Raw genomic sequence first — 27160 nt, 5'->3', positions numbered from 1 at the left:
GGCTTTTTGGAATTAAAAAAATTATTTTTAACTTTTGTGGTATATAATATACATCTGTATTCATGAAGTACATGAGCTATTTTGATACAGGCATCCAAGGCATAATGGTCACATCAGGGTAAATGGGGTATCCATCATCTCAAGCATTTATGCTTTCTTTGTGTTACAAATAATCCAATTATACTTTTAGTTACTTGAAAATTTATAATTATAGTAGACTGTAGTCACCCTCTTGTGCTATTAAATACTAGGTCTTATTTACTTTGTCTAACAATATTTTTGTACCCATTAGCTATCTCCCTTTGGCCCCTCACCCAAGTACTCTTTCCAGCCTCTAGTAACCATCATTCTACTCCCTATCTCTATGAGGTCAATTGTTTTCCTTTTTATCTCCCACAAATAGTGGAAAACAAATGAAATTTGTCTTTCTGTGCCTCACTTATTTCATGTAACATAACCAGTTCCATCCATGTTTCATATGACAGAATCTCATTCTTTTTTATGACTGAATAGTGCTCCATTGTGTATATGTACTGCATATTCTTTGTATAGTCATCTGTTGGTGGATACTTAGGTTGCTTCCAAATCTTGGTTATGCTGAACAGTGGAGTGCAGGTATTTCTTCAATATACTGATTTCCATTCTTTTGGGTACATACCTAGCAGTGGGACTGCTGGGTCATATAGTAGCTCTAGTTTTAGTTTTGATGAACCCCCGAACTCTTCTCCGTAGTGGTTGTACTAATTTACATCCCCCCACAACAGTGTACGAGGGTTTCGTTTCTCCACATCCTTGCCAGCATTTGTTACTGCGTATCTTTTGGATAAAAGCCATTTTATTTTATTTCACTTTTTAAAATTATAATTACTTTTGCTATACCTTTTTACTTTTTACTTTTTATTTTATTTTTTGGTTAGATGCTATGCTGTAGGTTTTTTTTTTATTACATTTTAAGTTCTGGGGTACATGTGCAGATCACGCAAGATTGTTGCATAGGTACACACATGCCATGATGTTTGCTGTCTCCATCCCCCTGTCACCTACATCAGGAATTTTCCCAGCATTATCCCTCCCCAACCTCCCCACCACCCGCTGTCCCTCCCCTAACCCCACCCCCCAACATACACCAGTGTGTGATGTTCCCCTCCCTGTGCCCATGTGTTCTCATTGTTCAACACCCACCTATGAGTGAGAACATGCAGTGTTTGGCTTTCTGTTCTTGTGTCAGTTTGCTGAGAATGATGGTTTCTAGATTCATCTATGTCCCTACAAAGGACATGAACTCATTGTTTTTTATGGCTGCATAGTATTCCATGGTGTATATGTGCCACATTTTCCCTGTCCAGTCTATCATCAATGGGCATTTGGGTTGGTTCCAGGTCTTTGCTATTGTAAACAGTGCCAAAATGAACATATGTATGCATGTGTCTTTATAAGAGAACAATTTATGATTCTTTGGGTATATACCTAGTAATAAGCTTGCTGGGTCAAATGGAATTTCTGTTTCTAGGTCCTTGAGGAATCGCCACACTGTCTTCCACAATGGTTGAACTAATTTATACTCCTTCCAACAGTGTAAAAGTGTTCCTATTTCTCCACATCCTCTCCAGCATCTGTTGTCTCCAGATTTTTTAATGATTGCCATTCTAACTGGCATGAGATGGTATCTCAGTGTGGTTTTGATTTGCATTTCTTTAATGACCAGTGATGATGAGTATTTTCTCATATGTTTGTTGGCCTCATAAATGTCTTCTTTTGAGAAGTGTCTGTTCATATCCTTTGCTCACCTTTGAATGGGTTTGTTTGTTTGTTTGTTTGTTTTAAATCTGTTTTAGTTCTTTGTAGATTCTGGATATTAGCCCTTTGTCAGATGAGTAGATTGCAAAATTTTTTTTCCCTTTCTGTTCGTTGCTGGTTCACTCTAATGATTGTTTCTTTTGCTGTACAGAAGCTCTGAAGTTGAATTAGTTCCCATTTGTCTATTTTGGCTTTTGTTGCCAATGCTTTTGGTGTTTTAGTCATGAATTCCTTGCCTATGTCTATGTCCTGAATGGTATTGCCTAGGTTTTCTTTTAGGGTTATTACGGTGTTAGGTCTTATGTTTAAATCTTTAATGCAACTGGAGTTAGCTTTTGTGTAAGGAATGAGGAAGGGGTCCAGTTTCTGCTTTCTGCACATGGCTAGCCAGTTTTCCCCACATCATTTATTGAACAGGGAATTCTTTCCCTGTTGCTTGTTTTTGTCAGGCTTGTCAAAGATCAGATGGTTGTAGATGTGTAAAATTTTTATTTTAGGTTTGAGGGTACATGTGAAGATTTGTTACATAGATACACATGTCTCATGGGGGTTCGTTGTATATATTATTACATTACCCAGGTATTAAGCCCAGTACCCAATTGGTGCTTTTTCTGCTCCTCTACCTCCTTGCAATTCCCCTCTCAGGTAGACCCCAGTGTTTGTTGTTTCCTTTTTTGTGTTTATAAGTTCTTATCATTTAGTTTCCACTTGTAAGTGAGAATGGGCACTATTTGGTTTTCTGTTTCTGTGATATTTTGCTAAGTATGATAGCCTTCAGCTTCATCCATGTTCATGCAAAAGATATGATCTCATTCTTTTTTATGACTGCATAATATTCCATGGTGTATTTATACCATATTTTCTTTATATAGTCTGTAATTGATGGGCATTTTAGTTGATTGCATGTCTTTGCTATTGTGAACAGTACTGTAATAAACATTTGTGTGCATGCATCTTTATGGTAGAATGCTTTATATTCCTTTGGGTATGTACCCATTAATGGGATTGCTAGGTCAAATGGTAGTTCTGCTTTTAGCTCTTTGAGGAATCGCCATACTGCTTTCCACAATGGTTGAACTAATTTATACTCCCACTGAATAGTATATAAGAGTTCTGTTTCTCTACAACCTCATCAGCATTGGTTATTTTTTGACTTTTTAGTAATAACCATTCTGACTGGTGTGGGATAGTATCTTATTGAGGTTTTGATTTCCATTTCTCTAATGATCAGTGTTATTGAGCTTTTTTTTTTTTTTTTGAATATGCTCATTGGCTGCATGTATGTCTTCCTTTGAGAAGTGTCCATGTCCTTTGCCCACTTTTTAATGGGACTGTTTGTTTTTCTCTTGTAAATTTGTTTAAGTTCCTTACACATGCTGGATATTAGACATTTGTCAGATGCATAGTTTGCAATATTTTCTCCCATTCTGTAGGTTGTCTGTTTACTGTATTGATAACTTCTTTTGCTGTGCAGAGGCTCTTAAGTTTAATTAGATATTTGTCAATTTTTGCTTTTGTTGTAATTGCTTTGGTGTCTTTGTCATAAAATCTTTACCTGTTCCTATGTCCAGGATGGTATTGCCTAGGTTGCCTTTCAGGGTTTTTATAGTTTTGGGCTTTATATTTAAGTTTCGAATCCATCTTGAATTATCTTTTGTATATGGCATAAGAAAGAAGCCCAGGCTTAATCTTCTGCATATGGCTAGCCAGTTATCCCAGCACCATTTATTGAATAGGGAGTCTTTTCCCAATTGTTTGCGTCAGCTTTGTAAAAGATCAGATGGTCATAGATGTATGACCTTATTTCTGGGCGCTTTATTCTGTTTCATTGGTCTATGTGTCTGTTGATAAAAGCCATTTTAACTGGGGTAAAATGATATCTCATTGTAGTTTTGTTTCTCATTTCTCTGATGATCAGTGATGTTGAACACCTTCTCATATACCTGATTTCCTTTTGTATGTCTTATTTTGAGAAATATGTTCTTTTGTATTAGTTTGTTCTTGCATTGCTAAGGTCTTTTGTTCACTTTTTAGTCAGATTATGAGATTTTTTTTTCCTGTAGAGTTGTTTGAGCTTTTTATATATTCTGGTTATTAATCCCTTGTCAGATGGATAATTTGCAAATATTTTCTCCAAATCTGTGAGTTGTTTCTTCACATTGTTGACTGTTTCCTTTGCTGTGCAGAAGCTTTTTAACTTATTGTAATCCTGTTTATCCATTTTTGCTTTGGTTGCCTGTGCTTGTGGGATATTACTCAAGAAACCTTTGCTCAGTCCAAAGTCCTGGAGAGTTTCCCCAAAGTTTTTTTTTTTAGTAGTTTCATTGTTTGATATTTTAGATTTAAGTCTTTAGTCCATTTTGATTCAATTTTTGTATATGGTAGGAGATAAGATTCTAGTTTCATTCTTCTGCATATAAATATGAATATTTCTCCAGCATCATTTATTGAAGAAATTGTCCTTTTCCAGTGTATGTTCTTGGCTACTTGTCAAAATGAGTTCACAATAGATGTATGGATTTGTTTCTGTATTCTCTATTCTGTCCATTGGTCTATGTTTTTATTTATTTATTTATGACAGTACCATGCTGTTTTGATTTGCAGTATGATGTGACATCAGGTAATGTCTTCCTCCAGTTTAGTTATTTTTGTTCAGGATAGTTTTGACTATTCTAGGTGTTTTATGGTTACATATAAATTTTAGAATTATTTCTCTTTTTCAGAAGAATGTCATTGTATTTTAATAAGGATTGCACTGAAACTGTAGATTGATTTGGGTGGTATGAACAGTAACAATATTAATGTTTCTAATCCATAAGCATGGAATATTATTCCATTGTTTTTGATGTCCTCTTCAACTTCTTGCATCAATGTTTTGTAGTTTTCATTGTAGAGACTGTTTACTTCTTTAAGTTAATTTTAAGATATTTTATTTGTAGCTACTGTAAATAAGAGTACCTCCTGATTTCTGTTTGAGATTGTTAGCTCTTGGCATATAAAAGTTGTACTGATTGTTAGCACTTGGCATATAAAAGTTGTACTGATTTTTATGTTGACTGTATATTCTGCGGCTTTACTAAATTTGCTTATCAGTTCTAGTAGTTTTTTGGTGGAGTCCTTGGTTTTGCCAAATATAAGATAATACCATATGCACACAATGATATTTGGTATTCTCCCTTTCCAATTTGTATGCCGTGTTTTTCTCTTGTCTAATAGCTCTAGCTAGGACTTTCAGTACTATGTTGAATAACAGTGGTAGAAGTTGGGGGGATCCCTGTTATCTTCCAGATATTAGAGGAAAGGCCTTCAGTTTTTCCCAATTCAGTATGATACTAGCTATAAGTCTGTTGTAAATGGCTTTAATTGTTTATAGGTATGTTCCTTCTAGGTAGGACTGGTCTGGTGTTGATAAATCCCTCAGCTTTTGAAGGATAGTTTTGCAGAATATACCATTCTAGGGTAAAAGTGTTTTTCCCTGAGCATGTCATGCATGTCATGCTACTCTTTCCTGACCTGTAAAGTTTCCACTGAGGAGTCTGCTGCCTGATGCATTGGAGCTTCATTGTATGTTATTTGTTTCTCATCTTTTGCTACTTGGGATTCCTTCTTCATCCTTGACCTTCGGAAGCTTGATTATTAAATGTCTTGAGGTAGTTTTCTTTCAGTTAAATGGGCTTAGTATTTTATAGCTGTCTTTTCTTTTTCTTTTTTTTCTTCTCTTTTTTTTTATTGCATTTTAGGTTTTGGGGTACATTTGAAGAACATGCAAGATAGTTGCATATGTACACACATGGCAGTGTGATTTGCTGCCTTCCTCCCCATCACCTATATCTGGCATTTCTCCCCATGCTATCTCTCCCCAACTCCCCACGCCCCACTGACTCTCCCCTATTTCCCCCCAACAGACCCCAGTGTGTAGTGCTCCCCTCCCTGTGTCCATGTGTTGTCATTGTTCAACACCCACCTATGAGTGAGAACATGCGGTGTTTGATTTTCTGCTCTTGTGTCAGTTTGCTGAGAATGATGGTTTCCAGGTTCATCCATGTCCCTACAAAGGACACAAACTCATTGTTTTCGATGGGTACATAATATTCCATGGTGTATATGTGCCACATTTTTCAATATATCTACAACCATCCAATCTTTGACAAATCTATAACTGTCTTATACTTGATAACAGTATAGTGTTGACTATGGGTATGTTACAGATGACTTATTATTTTGAGGTATGTTCTTTTGTATTAGTTTGTAATTGCATTGCTACAAATAAATATGTGAGACTGGGTAATTTATAAGAAAAAGAGGTTTAATTGGCTGAGGGTTCAGTAGGCTGTACAGAAAATATGAAGCTGGTGTCTGCTCAGCTTATGGGGACACAATCATGGTGAAAGGCAGAGGGAGCAGGCATATCACATGGCCAGAACAGGAGCAAGAGGAAGAGGGAGGAGGTGCCAGAAGCTATTAAATAACCAGGTCTCACAGGAACTCACTCACTATTGTGTGGACAGGATCAAGGGGATAATGCTAAGCCATGTGTGAGAAACCACCTCCACGGTCCAATCACCTCCTACGAGACCCCACCTCCAACACTGTGGATTATATTTCAACATTAGATGTGAGTGGGATCACAGATTCAAACCATATCATCTTTCAATGTGTAATCTGTTGAGGATTTTTATCATGAAGGGATGTTGGATTTTATCAAAGGCTTTTCATGTGTCTATTGAGATAATCATATGGTTTTTGCTTTTGATTCTGTTTATGTGGTGAATCACACTTGTTGATTTGTATATGTTTAAACAACTTTGCATCCCAGAAATAAAGTCTAATTGATCACATTTTTGATGTAGTACTGGTTTTGGTTTGCTAGTATTTTGTTGATGACTTTTGCATCTATGTTAATCAGGGATATTGTCCTAAAGTGTTATTTTCCTATTGTGTCTCTGCCAGGTTTTGGTATCAGGATGATACTGGCTTCATAGAATGAGTTAGAGAAAAAGCCCTCCTCCTTCATTTTTTGGAATAGTTTCAGTAAGAATTTTTATTACTGATTTACTTTTCAGACTTGTTATTGTCTATTCAGATTTTCGCTTTCCTCCTGATTTAATCTTGGGATGTTGTATGTTTTTAGGAATTTAATGATTTCCTCTAGTTTTCTTAATTTGTGGGCATAGCATTTTCATAAAAGACCTGAGGATCTTTTGTATTTCTGTAAGATCAATTGTAGGTTATTTTTGTCATTTCAGATTGTGCTTATTTGGATCTTTTCTTTTTCTTTGTTAATACAGCTAATGGTTTATCAATCTTGTTTATTATTTTGAAAAACCAAATGCTTGCTCTCATTGATCTTTTGTCTGGACTTTTGGATATCAGTTTCTTTCAGTTGTTCTCTGATTTTAGTTGGTTTTTTTTCTTCTATTAGCTTTGAGGTTGGATTGTTCTTTTTTATTCTAGTTTCTCCAGTTGCTCTTTTAAGTTGTTAATTTGAGAGCTTTGTAACCTCTTGATGAAGGCATTTAGTGCTATAAATTTTCCTTTTAACACCACTTAAGCAGCATCCCAAAGGTATTGGTATGTTGTATCTCTATTTTCATTTATTTCAAATAATTTTTTGATTTCTGTCTTAATTTTGTTGTTCACTCAAGAGTTATTCAGAAGCAATTTGTGTAGTTTTCATGTTGTTGTGTAGTTTTTAAGTGATTTTCTTGGTGTTAATTTCTATGTTTATTGCACTGTGGTCCAAAAGTGAGCTTGATACTAATTTGATTTTTCTGAATTTATGAAAACTTGCTTTACGGCAAAGCATGTGGTCAATCATAGAATATGTTATATATATTAATGAGAAAAATGTATATTTTGTGGTTTTCCAGTGGAGTACTCTGTGTCTATTAAGTTGAATTGGTCAAGTGTCAAATTAAAGTTCAGAATTTCTTTGTTAGTTTTCTAACTCAACGGTCTGTCTAATCCTGTGAGTATGGTGTTAAAATCCTCCATTATTATTGTGTGGCCATCTTTAGTTTTTTTTTTTTTCAGTCAAGAAGAACTTGTTTTATGAATCTGGGTGGTACTATGTTGGGTCCATATATCTTTAGAATAATTAAATCTTTGTGTTGAATTGTCTCCTAAATCAGCATTTAATGTCCTTCTTTGTCCTTCCTGATTGTTGTTGGTTTAAAATCTGTTTTATCTGATATAAGAACAGAGACACCTGCTGTTTTTTGTTTCTGTTTGGTTAGTAGATCATCTTCCATCCCTTTACCTTAAGCCTGTGTGTGTCATCACATGTGAGAGGAATCTCTTAAAGACAACAGACTGTTGAGTCTTGTCTTTTTGTCCAGCTTGCCAGTCTTTGCCTTTTAAGTAGGGTATGTAGACCATTTATATTCAGGGTAATGTATTGATAGATAAGATTTTGATCCTGTCATCATGTTGTTGGTTGTTTGTTTTGTAGATTTGATTATGTAGTCGTTTATATTGTCTGTGGGCTATGTGTTTCAGTATATTTTTGAGGTAGCAGGCTTTGTCCTGTGTTTCCATGTTTACCACTTTTTTTTTTTTTGAAAGTGATTTATTTAAAGAGGGAGAGAAACCAGAGAAGGAGAGAGAAAGAAACAGCTAACTCTCACACTGAGTGAGAGAATCCAGAAAGATGGAATCCAGGAGAGGAAAGCAGCTTCCACACTGAGTGGAAGGGAATAGAGAAAGATGGAGCTTAGGAGGGGAAGACAGGCTTCCACGAGAGAGTGTGGAAGGAGACTCCAGAGGGGAAATCCAGGAGAGAAAAAAACAGGTTCCACGAAGGGAGTGCTCGTGGAAGGGGACCCAAACATGGAGTCCCTACCAGAAGTGTTTTACTGGTTCCTTCTCAGGTGGGTAGACTATGTCAAAGGGAAGATCCGGGATTTAAGGGCTGCTGTTCACATTTTTTTTGTCCCATGGGGTGCTCTCTTGATGTAGTGTTTTCCCCCTTTCCCTAGAAATGGGGCTTCCTGAGAGCTGAACTGTATAGATTGTTTTTGATCTTCTGGGTCTAGCCACCCAGCAGAGCTACTGGGCTCTGGGCCGGTACTCGGGGAGTGTCTGCAGTGTCCTGTGATATGACACATCTCCAGGTTTTACAGCTGTGGATACCAGCACTTGCTCCAGCGGAGGTAGCAGGGCAGTGAAGTTGACTCTGTGAGGGTCCTTAGTTATACTTTTGTTTAGTGCACTGGTTTTGTATTTCTTGGCCTCCAGCCAGGTGGTGGCACTTTCAAGAGTGCATCAGCTGCAGTCCTATAAGGAGGAGGATGCAACTTCACCCTAGGGACACCTGGTTAAGTATTCAGGTTTCTCCGGCAGGGCCATAGAGCTCCCAAGAGGTTATGATCTTTGTTTTTTGCTACCAGGGCAGGTAGAGAAAGGCCACCAGGTAAGGGTAGGATAGGCATGTCTGAGCTCAGCCTTAGCTTGGGCAGGGATTGCTACAGCTGCTGCTGGGGTTGGGGTGTGGCTCCCAGTCCAATGGAATTATGTTCTGAGAGGGATTATGGCTGCCTCTGCTGAGTCATGCAGGTCACCAGGGAAGTGGGGGAAAGCCAGCAGTCACAAGCCTTATCCCATTCCACACAGCAGGCAGTCCTAAAGGCTCTTCTCACTCCCCATGTCTTCCCCAATATCACCAAGTCTATTTTCAGGAAGCTGGCTCAGAGCTTGCACCAGACCACAAGCCTCCCCATTGAGAAAGCAAACAGACTCACAGTTTCCAACATCTCAGGGAGCCTGCAGTGGTGATCCAGTTTCTACAAAGGGTCTGAGGATTCTCTCAGCTCTCCTGGTATGTTCCTGCAGTAGTTCTTGGAGCAAAAGCTCATGATGTGAGTGTCTACATGATGCTCTGTTGGTCCGAGCAGGGGCAGCAAGCTAGTCCTGCTTCCTATCCATTATCTTACTGCAAGTCAGTGGGTTTCTTTCTGGCTTAGGGTGTGTGTCGAAATGTCATCCAAGAACTAGGGCTTGGAATGTGGGAGTCTATTCCAGAGCTGTGACTATGCTGCCTGGGGTTGGGGTAAGGGTGAGGCAAGTACTCCCTTGAACACTCCAGCTGATGTTTTACTAGGTCACGTGCTCCTCAAGTCTGCTAGCACGGAGCCCAGCACAGAAACAGGTCTTGCCCAGGAATTTTTGTCCTTGTGGCGTGGACTGCCTATCAAATTTATTTAGAACCCCAGAGCACTTTAGCCTGTGGTGGAATGGCTTGCCAGAACTCTTGTTCTGATCACTGGGATGGGTGACTCCCTTTGGCTAGAGACAGTCTAGATGTTCTGTTTGTGGGCACCAGGTGAGTTTTGCCTGGTATTGCTTTCTGCTGTGATAGAGCAGCGCTGTGTTCCAATGCAAAGTTCCACAATCACTGTGCTCTCTTTCCCCTAAATGTATAGATTCTCTCTAGTGCTATGTGGCCACTTTGGCTATTCAAATTTCCTCATGGCTCCTGTCTTTCCCATCCTCTCTAGTGCCTCTTTCTGTGATATGAAGTTAAAACTAGGTACTGTGATCACACACCTGATTTTTAGTTCCTGTGAGGGTGCCTTTTTGTGTGGCTAGTTGTCCAATTCAGTGTTCCCGCAGAAAAAATGATGGGTGAAGGCTTATATTTGGCCATTTTGGAAAATAGAGTTTTAAATGTAATATTTGACACCTTCACCTTCTCAAGATTGATTTCTCTTCCAATCTGCTTTCTACTTTTCAAATTTCCATTTATCTTTTTTTTTTTAAGCTAAAGCAAATTTTAACAGGAAATACTCCATAAGTATGGAGAAATTTATAATGAGTTGCCATTGTGTATGAGAACTTCCTAAAGTTGAACTGAATTTCAACTTTAAGGAATTTAAAGCAATTCCTTAAGAAGGTGGTTAAAGGAATGGTGTATTTAAGGAATTTAATACAATTCTTTAAGAAGGTGATTAAAATTTCAGACCCTCTTCGATCAACAATCTGTGCCTCTGTTATGCTCTGTAGTTACTGAAAACCAAGAGCAAGTTTTCTCAATATACTAGTTATGATTTCAGAAAACTGTCAGTCTCATCATGTTTTTATTATGGGAAGGGATCCTAATTGCAACTGAAATTTTAAAAGAAATAGACAGGAGCCATATGGAACTTTATTCATTTTCTGCCAAGAAATTGTCTTTTATTTCAAAAGCTACAGACATCTAAGATACATAGAAGAGTTTACTCCTCTACATGCAATGATGCATTTGCTTGAGTGACAGTGACTGAAAGTATAGAATAAAATTTTTATTTTTAAGAAATGATTTAAATGTTATGGTTGTGAATTGAATTATCCCAAGTGGATTTTTCTAATCACAGGATTTTTAATTTACTTTTACCTAGCTTTAGATTTCCATTCACAAGCACACTTCAAGTTGGTCTTTTAATTGTCAACGTTTACAAGATTGTGTGTGCATCTGTGTGGGTGGGGTTGCTTAAACTGGAAAAAGCAGAAGAGAATTTATACTTTGAAAGATATTTGAAACGTATATGGTTAAGAGTAAATAACTTGATTCCAATAAGTTATGTTTTTCTGACATCATAACATGAAACTGAATATTAGAATTAAATAAATCTAAGAATCTTATCAAATTTCATATGCCAACTTGTGATATGAAAATTACAGATTGCAGAATAGAGGAACAAATGGGTAACAGCTCCATCTAAGATGGTAGTGTTCAATACTATAATAAGACAGGGAGGAAGGAAATTCTGGAAGGAGGATGGAGTTTAGCTTTGAGGGAGATGCATCTTCTCTTGTTAAAAAATTCAGGCTGTAAGGAATATACTGAGCAATTCATCATCTTCCTCAGAAACAGAACCGACTAGGTGTGGTTTAACCTGTTTCACATTTGTCTGTTAATTTGTGGTTTTGTCTTTATTATATTGTGATATTATATACCTCCAGAAAAGTATGCCTATCATACTTGCACACAATGGTAAGGCTTGGAGGTTGCTGTGTGAAGGGAGCAGGGGCCTGTGGAGAAGTGAGAGAAGGTCTTAGCCTGGGTAGAAAAGTGTGGACTTTCAGGAAATAGAAGCAGATAACTTTTTTTTTTTTTTCTTTCTTTTTTTTTGAGACGGAGTTTCACTCATGTTACCCAGGCTGGAGTGCAATGGCGCGATCTCGGCTCACCGCAACCTCCGCCTCCTGGGTTCAGGCAATTCTCCTGCCTCAGCCTCCTGAGTAGCTGGGATTACAGGCACGCACCACCATGCCCAGCTCATGTTTTGTATTTTTAGTAGAGACGGGGTTTCACCATGTTGACCAGGATGGTCTCGATCTCTTGACCTCGTGATCCACCCGCCTCGGCCTCCCAAAGTGCTGGGATTACAGGCTTGAGCCACCGTGCCCAGCCTAGAAGCAGATGACTTTCAAAGGCATAGTAGAGAATAAAGAAACACCACTTTAATTTTTTAGGGTGGCCTATATATTTTGTTTGGAAGCTTAAATTCTCTGTTATGACCTGGTAGTGGCCATGTCTGCTGCTGTGGCCCCTCTTAGTATCACTCTGACCTTCACAGGTCTTTGGGAACTTATCACTCACTGTTGATGGCATTTTTCTTCTCTATAGCAGTCTTTGCTTTTCTTCCTATCATCAAACAAATTAAGGATGGACACTCTCCCCATCTGCCTTACAATTCTTTATTTAGAGACTAGTAAAGGGTTTTATTCCTTGTTTCTTATAAAGTCCTCTGTGTTAAAACTCTTTTATTTATCTCTCTCGTTCAGTTTCTCACAGTCTCTCCACAGTGTGTAGTTTGATATAATTTGGGCAATACTTACAATTCAGCATGGCAAATCATCTCTTGCAGCATTCAATTGCAAATGACCCTAAGTGATATGAAACACCAAATAGTAGGCTCTCTTATCTTAAAATGAGTTCCTGGATCACTAAATGGAATTTTCAGGAATGAATATGGGATAGATTATCCCATATCCCGTTGTCTATCCATGTTGCCCTGGGACAGACATTCCAGTATACTAATAGAAAAACAAAATAGTAAAAGTAATTCAAAGATAGATTTGCTGTGCTGCTTTTTAAAGTTTCCAAATAAAGTTCTCCTTTCTCCCTCTTTCCAAATTAGTAGCTATGTGAAGAATGTGTGTGTTTGTATGGATGACTTGCACATCCTGATGTAGAACTTCATAGGGATGAATTTCAGTGAGGTATTTTTTAATACACAAGACCACATCAAAGAAAAAGAAACACCCTTTAACTGTTGACTGGCTTTCACCACTTATTATGTGAGAGAGGAAATGTCAATAGCTTAAAAGAAGCTCTAAGATCAATGTATTTGAGCCTTTCTAATTTTAAAATTCCTTATAAAAACCCATAAAAATATGCATTGGAAACAAATAGATGGATACTTCTCAAGGTGCTGGAGAAATTTTTTTGTTTTCCCTGAGTTCAAAAGATAGAGAAGTGTAATGTTACTCTAGGGAGACTCCACGCTGGTTATCAGTAAACATTAGTTTTGTGCAGTTATTGCTTTTTAGGAGCTACTCCTCTGATTTACACAGAAACAGACTGTGCTACAACCATGCATTCACAGAGCCATGGTGAAATAATTGGTGAGGCAAAGGTAGTAAATAATCCAATTGTTGGGGTCATTCAGACCTAAATAGACTTTCTGTTGAAGTAACCTTAAGTTGCCCAAATTCTTTCTCTGTTCCAGGTGTATAGATCCTTTCTTAGAAATGTAGTGGGAGGTTAACATGTCAGACTGTGACTTTATTCTGTCCCTGGAATAACCAAGAGTGTTTTAGAAAATAAGTTTGCCCTCACCAGGAGGACTCCACTGAAGCACAGAATCATTGTCTAATGGGGAAAGTTCCTCTAAAGATGGATCTGGCTTCATTTCTGTTTCGTTAGCACTGCTTCAGAGAAGATGATGGATAAACTCAGTTATTTGTTGCTTTTCTTATTAAAGGTTTTACCCTTTTCGTTTCAATGTAGAAGAATATGGGAACCTGAATGTGATTGCTGAGATTTGTCATTTTTAGTTGGTAAGGGATCTCCCTGAGATAAACTGAAGGCATCTGCTTTCAACACTCATGTCTGTAAAACTGCCACAGAGAAGGAAATATGTGAACCTTTAGACTCCAGGCACTGCTGCACTTAAACAGAATTGTTGCTATGAATATTGAGATGTTTTTCTTCTGGTCACTGTTTATGACTTACATGTATGGCAGAGGAGGGGGTTTGCTTAGGCATATTACACCCATTCACGAATTCTGAGTTCAAAAATTTTGTCTTTTAAATTTTGCCTCCTTGATTAGATTAATATGCAGAATTGTTAGGTGTTTTAAAACAACATGCAAATTACGTCCACAAGATTAATATTAAATGAACAATCTAGCCAAATATCTTGTTTACACACATAGTTTCCCCAAGTTAGAGCATATATACTTCCGTTTTTGTAAAATAATTTTACCTTAAAGCAATTTTAAGAAAAAAATGATCTTATCTACTTTGCCTTTCTAAATCTGCCTCACAAGTAATGGAATTTTAAAAGATGTGACAGTCTTATTTAAAAGGAAATGAAATAAAATGGCATAAAATTAAAAAAGAAAAAAAGCAAAATGTTCTTTTCCTTTTAGTAAACAGTATTTGCAGTGGAAGTTGCCTGGGAGTGAGTCTCCAGAGACCCGTTCTGTGGGGTGGAGGTGAAGTCATTTAACCCTTGTTGACCTTTGTTTTCTCACCTATAACATTAGGGCACTAGAGAGACAATCTCTGTGGTTTCCACCAGTTCTCTTCTTCTAGGTTTAAACATTGTAATTTGCTTTTCTCTGCTATGCACACACCACTGTCTAACATTCCCTTGGGAATGATGCTTTCTGCATCATTTTCAAATAGTGTTCAAGAGAGAGAAAATTCCAAGGCAGCAGATCCAGCATTTTCAAATTTGAAGGCTCAGCTGAGAAGAAAAGAGTTCATCCAGAAAAGGGTATAAATTCCACTTGACTTACATCGTAGCACTTTCCACACACCTCCATTGTGGAAGAGGTTACCATTAAAAAGATTTTCCCATCTTTAATGGCCGTGACTAAGAGCCTTGATTGTACAATATTTTGGCTTGCACTTCATACTTCCCTCAATGTCCCTGTCTATGTCCATGGATAGCTCTCTAAATACAGCAGCTGTGCCATCTGTTTCAAATATTATTTCAGCCCTCGCTGTTTTGGGATAAATTTCATAAAGTGTATTGCATACACACACATTTAATTGAACAAACGAGAAGCCTTTTCAGTTTAAAAAAGCTTCCTAAATGACAAGAAGTGTCCAATTTCCATTCAAATGGTTACTCCGGGGCTTTAAAATGTGTGAATTCATCTAACAGAGGCTGGTGGTGTGTTTTGAGGCAGATGGCTTGATTCTGTGAAGAAAAAAAATTAAGTGGATTTTACTATCAATCTTATTTTTTTTTGGCAAAAGACTGACATAATAAAGATGTGTGTATTACTGAGAATGCTTTTTAATAATGATTCTACCTTATGTTTTCCCCCAAGAATATGGTTAACTGACTAGGAAAATCTATTTAGAGATTTTATGTTTATCCATAATGATCAACTTAGAAAAAAAAAGAAGCCGCCCACAAACAGAATTGCTGAAATACAAAAGGAAAATAATGCTCTACAACTTTCTAAAGGAGTCCAGAAAGAAAGGAATGCTAAAGTTTACTTTATGTTTCTCCTGTTAGATAGCTGTGACGTCAATTGAAGAAGTTTGAGGGGAGGAGAAGGGATTTCACATCTTGCAAGAATATTTTTAGAGGAGTATCTTCAGTGGGCATGATAGGTGTTATGTCCAAGGCACATTTTGTATTTAAGACCAGAAGTTTTAAAAGTGTGTCACTGGAATTATTCCGTCATTATTGGTGCATACTCAAATTTAGATTCATGTTAGCACCTGCCAAAATTATGTCAAAAGTGCTATGCTCTAAGGATCCTTTCGTTTCCCATTTGTAGTTTGTAGAACTAACTGAGCTCCTCCTTGGTTCTTGATTAGTTAAAACAAAATATGTGTCTTATACTTCTTGAATATGATGTTCAGGAACCTAAGCCTAAGCCAATTGGCCCATAGCTTCACATGGCAGCAATTACAGATGATTCCCAACTTACAATAGTTCAACTTACAATTTTTCAACTTTATGATGGTGCCTTCAGCTGTGTACATTAGTGACGAATACTCATGCAACATTTTGTTTTCATTTTTAGTATAGTATTCAAAAATTACATGAGATATTTAATATTTTATTAGAAAATAGGCTTTGTGTTATATTATTTTGTGTTCTGAGCATGTTTAAGGTAGGTTAGGCTAAGCTACAATGTTCAGTAGGTCAGCTGTATTAAATGCAGTTTTGGCTTACAGTATTTTCAACATATAATTGGTTTATCTGAATATAACATCATCATAAGTTCAGGAGCATCTGTATTGGTTAAGAGGTACGCATATGACCCGCGTTGTCCCAAACAGTGTAAAAGAAAGAGCATTTCTTTGAGTGCTGGAGAAAACCGACTTTTTCTCTTTCAGTGGACATGAACAGGAAAACACGTGCCTTTTTGCCACTAAGAACTTCCTGGAAACATAAGGGGAACCACGTTTAGGATAAAATAATAAAATAAAGAATGTGAATAGCAGGATGAAAAGTAGAAAGAACCTGTGGCTTTGATGACATAGGAGACTTTAAGTCCATTGCCCTGCAGTCCATTATGCTTCAGAGGCTCTCTCATGCAGTCAATACTTACTGTTAGAACTCTTCTTATTGTTCATACCATTTGAGTCAGGTATGTTGATACTTGCAGCTAAAAGCAGTCCAACAGGTACACTTGAGGATGTAGCTTAGGGTGAGGATGTGACTCAGGGTGAGTGAGGCTCAGACATCTCAGACATGTACAACATGAGACCTCTCAATCAAGGGTGTGGGTCTTCTCCCTTTTCAGACACATGTTACGTTTTACATGATGGACATTGGCTGGAAGAAAATAACAAATAACTATTAAATTAAGGTGGGTCTTAGAGGTACCATGCAATGGAGTCTAAAGTTTTCATGTATTTTGAGATTTACCGAAGATAGCTATTTTCTCACTAAACCAGTGATTCTTAAAGTACAGTCCCCAAACAATCCTGACTTCTGGTTTCTTCTTACACATGTAAATAACTTACAAATGTCTCACCTGTCCTCACCACAAGAAAAAGCATAGCTCAACAACTCTTAGTCCATCAGAGAATTGAGGTAACAGAGAAAATTGCTGTTTAGGAAGCTGAAGAGACAGGAAAATACAGAGAATCACAGCTTACCAGAAACACAAGCCACTGGAGCCAGTAATGGGTAGGAACATTTGAGTGTTTCTTTTTTTTTTTTTTTTTTTTTTTTTTTGAGGCGGAGGTTTGCTCTTGTTACCCAGGCTAGAGCGCAAGAGACAGATCGCGGCTCACCGCAACCTCCGCCTCCCGGGTTCAGGCAATTCTCCTGCCCCAGCCTCCTGAGTCGCTGGGATTACAGGCACGCGCCACCATGCCCAGCTAATTTTTTGTATTTTTAGTAGAGACGGGGTTTCACCATGTTGACCAGGATGGTCTCGATCGCTTGACCTCGTGATCCACCCGCCTCGGCCTCCCAAAGTGCTGGGATTACAGGCTCATTTGAGTGTTTCTTAAAGGTAACTGACAAGTTGCCGAAGCTGAATGTGGACAAGCTGGAGAGTTAAAAACTCTTGGAGCCCGTCGCAGGAGGACCAGTCATGCTTTTGTGAGATTTATCTGTGGGATGTTACCTTAGTCTGTTCAGGCTGCTATGGCAAAAATACCAGGCTGGGTAATTTATAAACAGTGTAAATTTATTGCTTACAATTCTAAAGGCTGGGACATCCAAGATTAAGTCTCCAGCAGATTTGGCATTTGAAGTCCCCATTCCTCATAGATAGTCTCTCTTGCAGTGTCCTCACTGTGGCGGGAGGGGCAAGCAGGCTCCGACAAGTCTTTTTTATAATGTATCCATTCTCATGACCTAATTGCCTCCCAAAGGCCCCAACTCTTAATATCATCAACTTAGGGGTTAGATTTTAATGTGAATTTTTCGGGGACACACACATTCATCTAATAGCAGATTCCTACCAGATTCTTACAGTGAAGACTGGAGAAAAATCCCCTTGTGGTTTTGGCAGGGCAAGCGTAACCGTTTTGGAAGAAGCCCAGGGTGTTCTTCATACCAAAGTCCTGCCCTGAAGGAAAACTAGTTTACTAGAGTCTTACCTAATGTGGAGGAAGGGCAGTTAGACAACTGAGTCCCCGATACCTTTTCTGCCTCACATACAGGAGAAGAAAAGGCTTCTGAAGGTCGCACTCCCAGGACTCAGGCCCCTAAGAAACAACAATTTAATCATAATATTAAAGAATGCTTCCCTCTGCAATATCGTCACACCACATCAATAGGGTTCCTATCTAATAACAGTGAATTACAACTTGGAGCACTGAAAGACAAAAGCTGTATCTGAGAATGAGTTTCTAGGGAAACCCAGAGACATGGGAGACAAAACAAGGTCGCAGTGGTGGCTTAAGCCTCAGATACCTATAGCTGTACCGCACATTAAATTCAGTGAAACTGCTAGGCAGATAAACCTCACACGAAAGGCCTATTTATTTCAGTTCCTGTTATTCAAAAAATCACATCTAGCTTTCAACAAAACATTATAACATATGTCAGAAGCAAGAAAAAAAACACAGTGTGAAAAATCAAGGTAAGCACCTAACCAGACTCTGATATAGCAGAAATTTTGGAATTATTGAGTACAGTCCCAGGATAAGCCATTTCTTCATCTCTTGGGAATCTGTTAGAAATGTGAATTTTTGGATCTCACTCTAAACCTATTGAATCAGAAACTCTGCCGGTGGAGACCAGCAGTCTATGCTTTCACAAGCCCTCTAGGTGATTGTGTTTGAAGATTACTATATTAAGCAGTTGTAAAATGTGTAATTTTTTCTTTTTCCTTACTTAGATTCTCAGAAATAGTACAGTAATAGGGTGATTCAAAATGCTAAAGTCTCCTTGAAAACATTGTTATGATTTTGACTTTTAGTTTTGTCAAGCAATATCATTGCTAATGAATAGTTTCTGATGACCACATGTGGTAGAGTTACCCCAATTGTGTTTGATTGTGTCAGACTTCCCATTTGACTTGGAAACCTTGTCATCATTGTTAACCTCGCAGATGGTGTTTAAGTCCAGATACAGTTCTGAGGTCTCCCATCCAGGAGGTTAAAATAATTTCTCAGTGCTATCAGGCCCTAGGGCTGTAGAGGTTTTTTCTACATTGGTTTTTATGAAGGGACTTTTGGAAAAGGGAGAAGGTCTTTACATGGGTCCTTTTAAAGGCAAACTGTTATTATCCTGCTCTCTCAGCTTACTCAGTAAGTGCTCACTTGCCCTCTGGCCTGATCACAGTTATGTAGCCACCAGAGAGTCGATTTTCAAGCCTAATTATGGTTGCTTTGAACTCCTCTGAGACTCTGATATCATCGGTCTCTTTTTAGGTTTTTGATCGCATTGCTCTTGCTCACACACTGGCTGCGTCTCTCCTCTTGGTGCCCGATGTTCAGTGATGATAAATGTGTTCTATCAAGCCCAAGAAAAACTGTAGCTTGCTATTAGCTGCAGAGGCCTCCTAATTTCACTTTGGAAAAGCTGAAGTCTGGGGAGGGGTGATAATTCACTTTATTTACTCATTTGCTCAAACAGACTTAATGAGTACCTACTACATGTCAGGCAGTGTTTCGGAATCCCAGAAACATGATTAGAATAAAGGAATTGTTAACTCCCATACCAGTACTTCTTTTATAAATGTATTTGAATAAAAACAAAATGAAAGAAACGAAATCAGTAAAAGTAATAAAATACAAATAAGTAGGGAATGAAAAAAGGAAAAGAAAGAGAAAAGACCATTTGGGAGCTAAGTGCCTTCTTGATTACTAAGCACATACATTTGCTTTTCTGTCCTTAAAGTTCCACCATGCCGAAAAATAAGCATAACACTAAAGCAGCACTAGGAGATGTGGAAGAAGGATAACAGCAGAAGTAAAACGTTTCTGGATGATTTAAAGCAGACGAGATTAGTTTGATAAAGTAGCCAAATAGAACTGGGTAAGTACAGTTAACACAAATGAGAGAGTAGCAATGAAGAAGGGAGTGTGTTCATTTTTAAACAGAACTTTGAAAAGTTTGGAGGTTTTTAGAAAAACCCAGGGATCAAAATTATGAGGAGGTAAAGAAGATATTCAACTTTGTGACATTTAATAGGAAGACTCATGAAACTGGCATGTTTCAAGCACCTGTAAAAGGCATTCCAACAGAACTGGCATGAACAGTTTGAAAGGTAATAAAGGAGCAGCTGGATCGTGCCATCGGAGATGGGCAAGGGATATTTAAAGTGAGTCCTGGAGTTGTAAAGAGAAGTGGAATGGTGCTCCTGAGTAACGTCAGCTGCCAACAGGGACAGACTTTCTCATCTTCTCATGGAAAACTCCCATCCACTACATGACTGCGTTTTTGTGTCTCCCAGAATTCATAGGTCGAAGCTCTAAATCTTAGTGGGGTAGTAGTATGAGATGAGGCCTCCCAAGGTATTTAGGTTATGAGAGTGGATCCCTAGTGACCAGGTTAGTGCCTCAAGGGAGAGACATGAGAGAACTTGCTTCCTCTGCCTTTGCTCTCTGCCATGTGAGAACACCTCAAGAAGATGGCCTTCTGCAAACCAGGAAGCAAGCCCTCAGCAGACACTGGACCTGCCAGCACCTTGATCATGAACTTCCTAGCCTCCAGAACTGTGAGAAATAAATGTTTGTTGTTTAAGCCTTGCATCTATGGTAATTTGTTATAGCAACCTGAATAAGACACCAGCCAGCTCGCTTACTGTGGTCACGGTCTCTATCCTTTGTAATCAAATTCATTATCAAAGGAACTGTAACTGTCACACTAGCCACCTGTAAATATAAATGAGTAACTAAGAATTTCCATGTATTGAAGAAAAATTACATAAAAATGAGCAACTAAACTAAGCAAACTGAAGTAATTCTAGAAAAAATTGAATTACTGGTGAAATATAGAAAAACTTACTGAAACAATTTAATTTGTAGCTTAAGAGATATTTGACCGAGATTGCATTCACATAGTTAGAATAGGCTACTAAAGAAAAAGTAAAAAAGGTAGGATTCATGGGAATTAACATAAATGTAGTTGTTAAAACAAATAGAGCAATTGATGTGAAATGTAAAGTTCTTAATTTCCAAAAGTATTTTTCATCTAGATGGACAAGATTGGTGCCCCTGGAGCTAATTTTAATTCAGAAAAGGGCCACTTGAATGGGTACGCTAACCCACTGACCAGGTGAAAGAAAATAATAAGCAGGTCCTTGGCTAATGAAAGCTGCTTTTAATCTGACTTTGGAATACTGAGTTGGTTATTGGTGAGGAGTGGGGAATATTTGCATGGGATAGTATTATGAGATGGGGAAAGAGTTTTCAAAGGTCAACACTTTCCCTTTTAAGGTCCAATGTTAGCACCTCTCTCACTGATGAAGTTTATGGACAGTCCAGTGGCATAATAGACAAAGACTGGAGCAAATTGTTTGAATTCTTGTGAAATTAGGGAGAGAAAAAGCTATCTCAAGAAGGAGATGCCAGTTTAGTTATATGTCAGCTAGAGAGCAATTGAAAAATACAAAAGATGTTACTAAATTCATACTCCCCAACTGCTGAAGTATATTATACTAATTGCCTGAATATCAGTAATAAAGATCAGAGCAGAAACAAGTGAAATAGAGGCTAGAAAAACAAAGCTCAGTGAACTAAGAGTTGGTTTTTTGAGAATATAAACAATATGGATAACCTGTTAGCCAGACTAAGGAAAAAAAATAAGACTCAAATAAAATTATAAATGAAAGAGGAGACATTACAACTGATAGCATAAAAATACAAAGTACACGCCTGTAATCCCAGCACTTTGGGAGGCCGAGGCGGGTGGATCACGAGGTCAAGAGATCGAGACCATCCTGGTCAACACAGTGAAACCCTGTCTCTACTAAAAAAACTACAAAAAATTAGCTGGGCATGGTGCCGTGTGCCTGTAATCCCAGCTACTCAGGAAGCTGAGGCAGGAGAATTGCCTGAACCCAGGAGGCGGAGGTTGCGGTGAGCCGAGATCGTGCCATTGCACTCCAGCCTGGGTAACAAGGGTGAAACTCTGTCTCAAAAAAAAAAAAAAATACAAAGTATCATAAGAGACTACTATGAGTGATTACATGCCATCAAATTGGATAACCTAAAAGAAACGGATAAACTTCTAGAAACATACAACCTACTAAAACTGAATCACAAACAAATAGAAAATCTGAACAGACCAATAGTGACCAAAGAGACAGAAACTAACATAAACAAACCCCCAAAGAAAAATGCAGAATCTGATGGCTTCATTCATGAATTCTACTAAACACTGAAAGAATTAATGCCAATTCTTCTCAAACTTTTCCAGAAAATGAAAGAGGTGAAAGCACTTCCAAACTCATTCTATAAGGCCAGCATTACCCTCATAGCAAAGCCAAATAAGAAACTACAAGAGAAGAAAACTTCAGGACAATAAAAAAGCTGAATATTAGAATGGATGTGGTTGAACACCAAATAAGCTTTATGGAAGATCAAGCAAAAGGTTTTCTTGGAATGTAGTGCAACAAGACAGATGAAAATTGTCAGAGAAACTTGGAAGGAATGATGTCATTCAGTATATGAGGTTTAGGTATTCACAAAGCATGTAAAATGTTTAGAAATCCCAACAACCTCCTAATAAAACGTGTCTAAGGAGAAGCTAGAGAGAACAGAAGGAATGACATAATCAAAATAATAATGGAAGAATTTTTTTTCCAAAATGAGAGAAGATACTGGTTTTCTGATTCAAAATAATTAAAATACAGAACAGCAAAATTGCATTAAGGGACCTATGAATATCAGAGAAGGATTTATGAAGTCATAGGCAAAACAAAAAGTCTTACAATTTTCTAGAGGTTAAAAATAGATTATCTGAAAAGAAAGGAAAATCAGAATGACCTTGGTGCTTAACAACACTAAATGCCAGAAAATATGCAGCCATATCTGTAAAATCCTGAAGGATTCGAATCTTGGATTCTCCATTAGGCAAGCTATTATTCAAGACAGGAGGAAAAATAAAGACAATTTTAAAGATAGAAAGTTGATCATTTTGAAAAAATAAATTGCTCTAGGATGTTCTTTAGCCAAATGTAAGAGGAAACCAGAAGACATGGGATATAGTGAATAAAATATCTGATATAACAAAATATCCAATAAGTCTAAGTTGTCATGAACTATTTGCACAAGCTATTTGTGAATTTAACGCCACTGTTAACTAATAGTCCTAAAATAAAAGAAACATAGAAGCATACTAAAAGTGTGACTTGGAATATTAATGTTAAGTCTTGAGGGGTTTCTTGTAATAAAAACTTACTAAGTATAAGCACATATCTAAAGGTGATATATCTTAGAAATAGAAGCCAAGAAAAAACTATTATAAATTCAAAATTAAGCTGAAAAGAGAAATTGAGTATAAAATAAATTATAAACTGATTAACCAACACTCCAAGATTATATGATGAGACAATACATTATTATTAATAATCAATATTATTTGAGGGCTTACTCTATGACAGATATGCTGCTCTATGGATATTAAATTTGTCTCCACTTAGAGATGAGAAAACTGGGGACAGAAAAATAAAGTAATTTACCCAGAGTCATCAGATACGAGGGAGCAAAGACTGACTAACTTCAATCATGCCCTAAATCACTGCTCTAATATTATATACTCAGCCCCTTATTGGAATACAGACTGTTCAGAAATGACTCCATAATAGAGAGAAGCTACCACTGTGTCTTAGACAGTCTGCAGGCATTTGTCCAACATGTGTCAGATATACTTCTTATACCCAGTATACTCTGGAGTATCAGCAACCTATGATCCCAAAATTCTGTGTAATAAACTGCCTCAAAGCCTCATGGTTTGAAACAACTATCATTTGTTCTCATGGATCTGTGGGACACCTGGGAGGCATTGTGTTAGGCTTGTCTTACCTGGAGTGGGTTGCCCCAGTTCCATATGTCTCTCATCCTCATCTTGGGATTAACAAGATAGCCAGGACACAAGCTTCCATGGCACGGCGAAGTCACAAAAGAGCAAGTCCAAACATACGGGTGCTTTTCAAGCCTTGGTCTCATCACACCTGTTAACATTCCACTGGTCGATCCACGTAGCTGGGGAGAAACTGGAAAGTCATATGGCAAATAATCTAAATACAGAGAAGGTTAATAAGGTCATTAAGGTTTTATAAAATCATCAGTCTGCTTCTTTCATAGTTATGTTGGATGAAATAACCTATTATTATTCATTTGTTCAGAGAAAACGTTTCTTAACTAAAATGATCCTTTAAGGATAGGATGGTGGGATCTTCTTTTCAGCCAAGTTTTGAGATCACTGTCTGTGCAGCAACCTTCCTGAGAAGGAAAGGTGAGGACAGTCAAAAGAGTTAAAATATTTAAGGCAAATATATCTATACCTATATTTAGCAGGAAGGATGGTGGTGCATGCACGAATGTGAGTCAACATGCTTTTTCTGATTCTTTTCAGAAGTTTTATAAGTAATGGGAAGAGCCCTTGCTAAAATAGTCTGGAGATTAGCTTTTTGCCCTAGGTCTGCCACTAGTAAAAGACAAAGCTTTTCTGTGACCATTTTCATATCATTAAAATTGGTCCAGAGAATCTATGAGATTCTTTTAAGTCCTAAAAATTTAAGAAAGACTTTTTAAAAATTATACTTTAAGTTCTGGGATACATGTACAGAATGTGCAAGTTTGTTGCATAGGTATGCATGTGCCATGGTGGTTGGCTGCACCCATCAGCCCATGATCTACATTACATATTTCTCCTAATGCTATCCCTCCCCTAGCTCCCCATCCATGGACAGGCCCCAGTGTGTGATGCTCCCCTCCCTGTGTCCATGTGTTCTCATTGTTCAACTCCCACTTATGAGTGAGAACATGAGGTGTTTGGTTTTCTGCTCTTGTGTCAGTTTGCTGAGAATGATGGTTCCCAACTTTATCCATGTCCCTGCAATGGACATGAACTCATTCTTTTTTATGGCTGCATAGTATTCCATGGTGTATATGTGCCTCATTTTCTTTATCCAGTCTATCATTGACGGGCATTTGGGTTGGTTCCAAGACTTTACTATTTTGAATAGTGCTGCAATAAACATACGTGTACATGTGTTTTTATAGTAGAATCATTTATAATCTTTTGGGTATATACTCAGTAATGGGATTGCTGGGTCAAATGGTATTTCTAGTTCTAGATCCTTGAGGAATTGCCACACTGTCTTCCACAATGGTTGAACTAATTTACAGTGTAAAAGCATTTCTATTTCTCCACATACTCTCCAGCATCTGTTTCCTGACTTTTTAATGAAAGATATTTAAAAAAATGAAATATAATGATGGTATAAATTGGAAGTTAATGAAATGTGTTTTTTAAAATTAGGAGCAGCAATTGATTTATAAGAAGCAATAACAGCAAAGGCAGAGCAAGATATTGGAATAGAAGACCCCAGCAATTGACCCCTGACAGGAACCAGATTAAATCGATCTATACCAAAAAGCACCATCAAGAGCACTGAAAGTCAGTTGAGTGATCATAATAACTGGTTTTAACATCACATTAAGAAAAGATACACTGAAGAAGGTAGGAATGACAGTCTTGAATTGCTGATGCCCGCCTCCTCATCCCCTGGATGCAGCCATGTGGCATGGAGAGATAATCTGTGTGCTTTGGGAAGGAAGAGCACAGCGACTGTGGAACCTTGCACTGGAACTCAGTGATGCCCTGTTATAGTGGGAACCAACACAGGAAAGAACTCAGCACCCACCGAGGGAGCATTTAGATCAACTCTAGCCGGAATCAAATTGTCCACCCAGCAGTTGGAACACGAATTCTGGCAAGTCCCACCACTGTGGGCGAAAGGGCAGTGAGGTCCTAAATAAAAGGCAATCTTGAAAGACAATCTAGACCATAAGGACTTGAACAGAAAACTTGAAAGATAACCTAGATCATAAGGACTGCAATTTCTGGGCAAGTCCTGGTGCTGCGTCAGGCCTAGAGTCAGTGTACTTGGAAGGCACGTGACCTAGTGAGACACCAGCTGGTGTAGCCAAGGGAGTGCTCATGTCAGCTCTCCCCTAACCCCAGGCTGCAGTGAAGCTCACAGCTTTAGGAGAGGCTCCTTTCCTTGGCTTGAGGAGAGGAGAGGGAAGAATAAAGAGGACTTTGTCTTGCAACTCGAATACCTTCTCAGTCACAGTAGGAGAGGGCACCATGCAGAGTCCTGAGGCCCCCATTCCAGGGCCTAGCTCCTGGATGACATTTCTAAACACACCTTGTTCCAGAAGGGAGTCTATTGCCTTGAAGGGAAGGACACAGTCGTGGAAGTATCCATTACCTGCTGCCTAAGGAGGCCTTGGACTCTGAATAATCAGTAGTGGTATCTAGGCAGTACTTGCAGTGGGACTTAGGTGTGTTGGTTTCAGGTGTGACCTAGTGAATTCCTGACTGTGGTAACAATGTGAAAAGACCCCTGCTGCTTGAGGAAAAGACAGGGAAGAATACTGCGGACATTGGCTTGCAGCTTAGTTACCAGCTCAGCTACAGTGGAGCAGAGCACCAAGGAGGCTCCTCCAGTTCCTGATTCCAGGCCTTGGCTCCTGGATGACTTTTTTGGACTCCATTGCACTGCAGCCTGGGAGGCAGTGTGAGACTCCACTGGAGAGAAAGAAAGAAAGAGAGACAGAGAGAAAGAAAGAAGAGAGAGAAAGAAAGAAGGAAAGAAAAGAAAAGAAAGAAAAGGTAAGAATACCTTAAAAACAATTGCATCGTGCTTTTAATTCAGTGGCTCTCAAATGTTAGTGTGCATCAGAAAGCTGTTAAGATACTGCGTGCTCAGTGTCAGCCCCACAGATCCTAATTCAACAGGTCTGAGTGGTACCCAATAATTTTCATTTCTAACAAATTATCGGGGGATGCTGCTGCTGCTGCTCTTCATGGAACCATACTTTCAGAACCATCATTTTCGTCTGTGTAGTAGTTCAGTGTGCTAGTTATAGGCACGAACTCTGGAGCCCACTTCCTTGTGTGGCTGTCTGATCCTGCCACGTCCTAGTTTACTTAAGCAAGTTTTAGAATTTGTTGTGCCTCATTTTCTTATCTGGAAAATGAGG

The sequence above is a fragment of the Sapajus apella genome, unplaced genomic scaffold, assembly GCF_009761245.1.
Source record: "Sapajus apella isolate SASKATOON/1434 unplaced genomic scaffold, GSC_monkey_1.0 scaffold40, whole genome shotgun sequence".
Classification (NCBI taxonomy): Eukaryota; Metazoa; Chordata; class Mammalia; order Primates; family Cebidae; genus Sapajus; species Sapajus apella.
The sequence above is the reverse complement of the archived record's forward strand: the minus strand, read 5'-3'. Positions refer to the sequence as shown.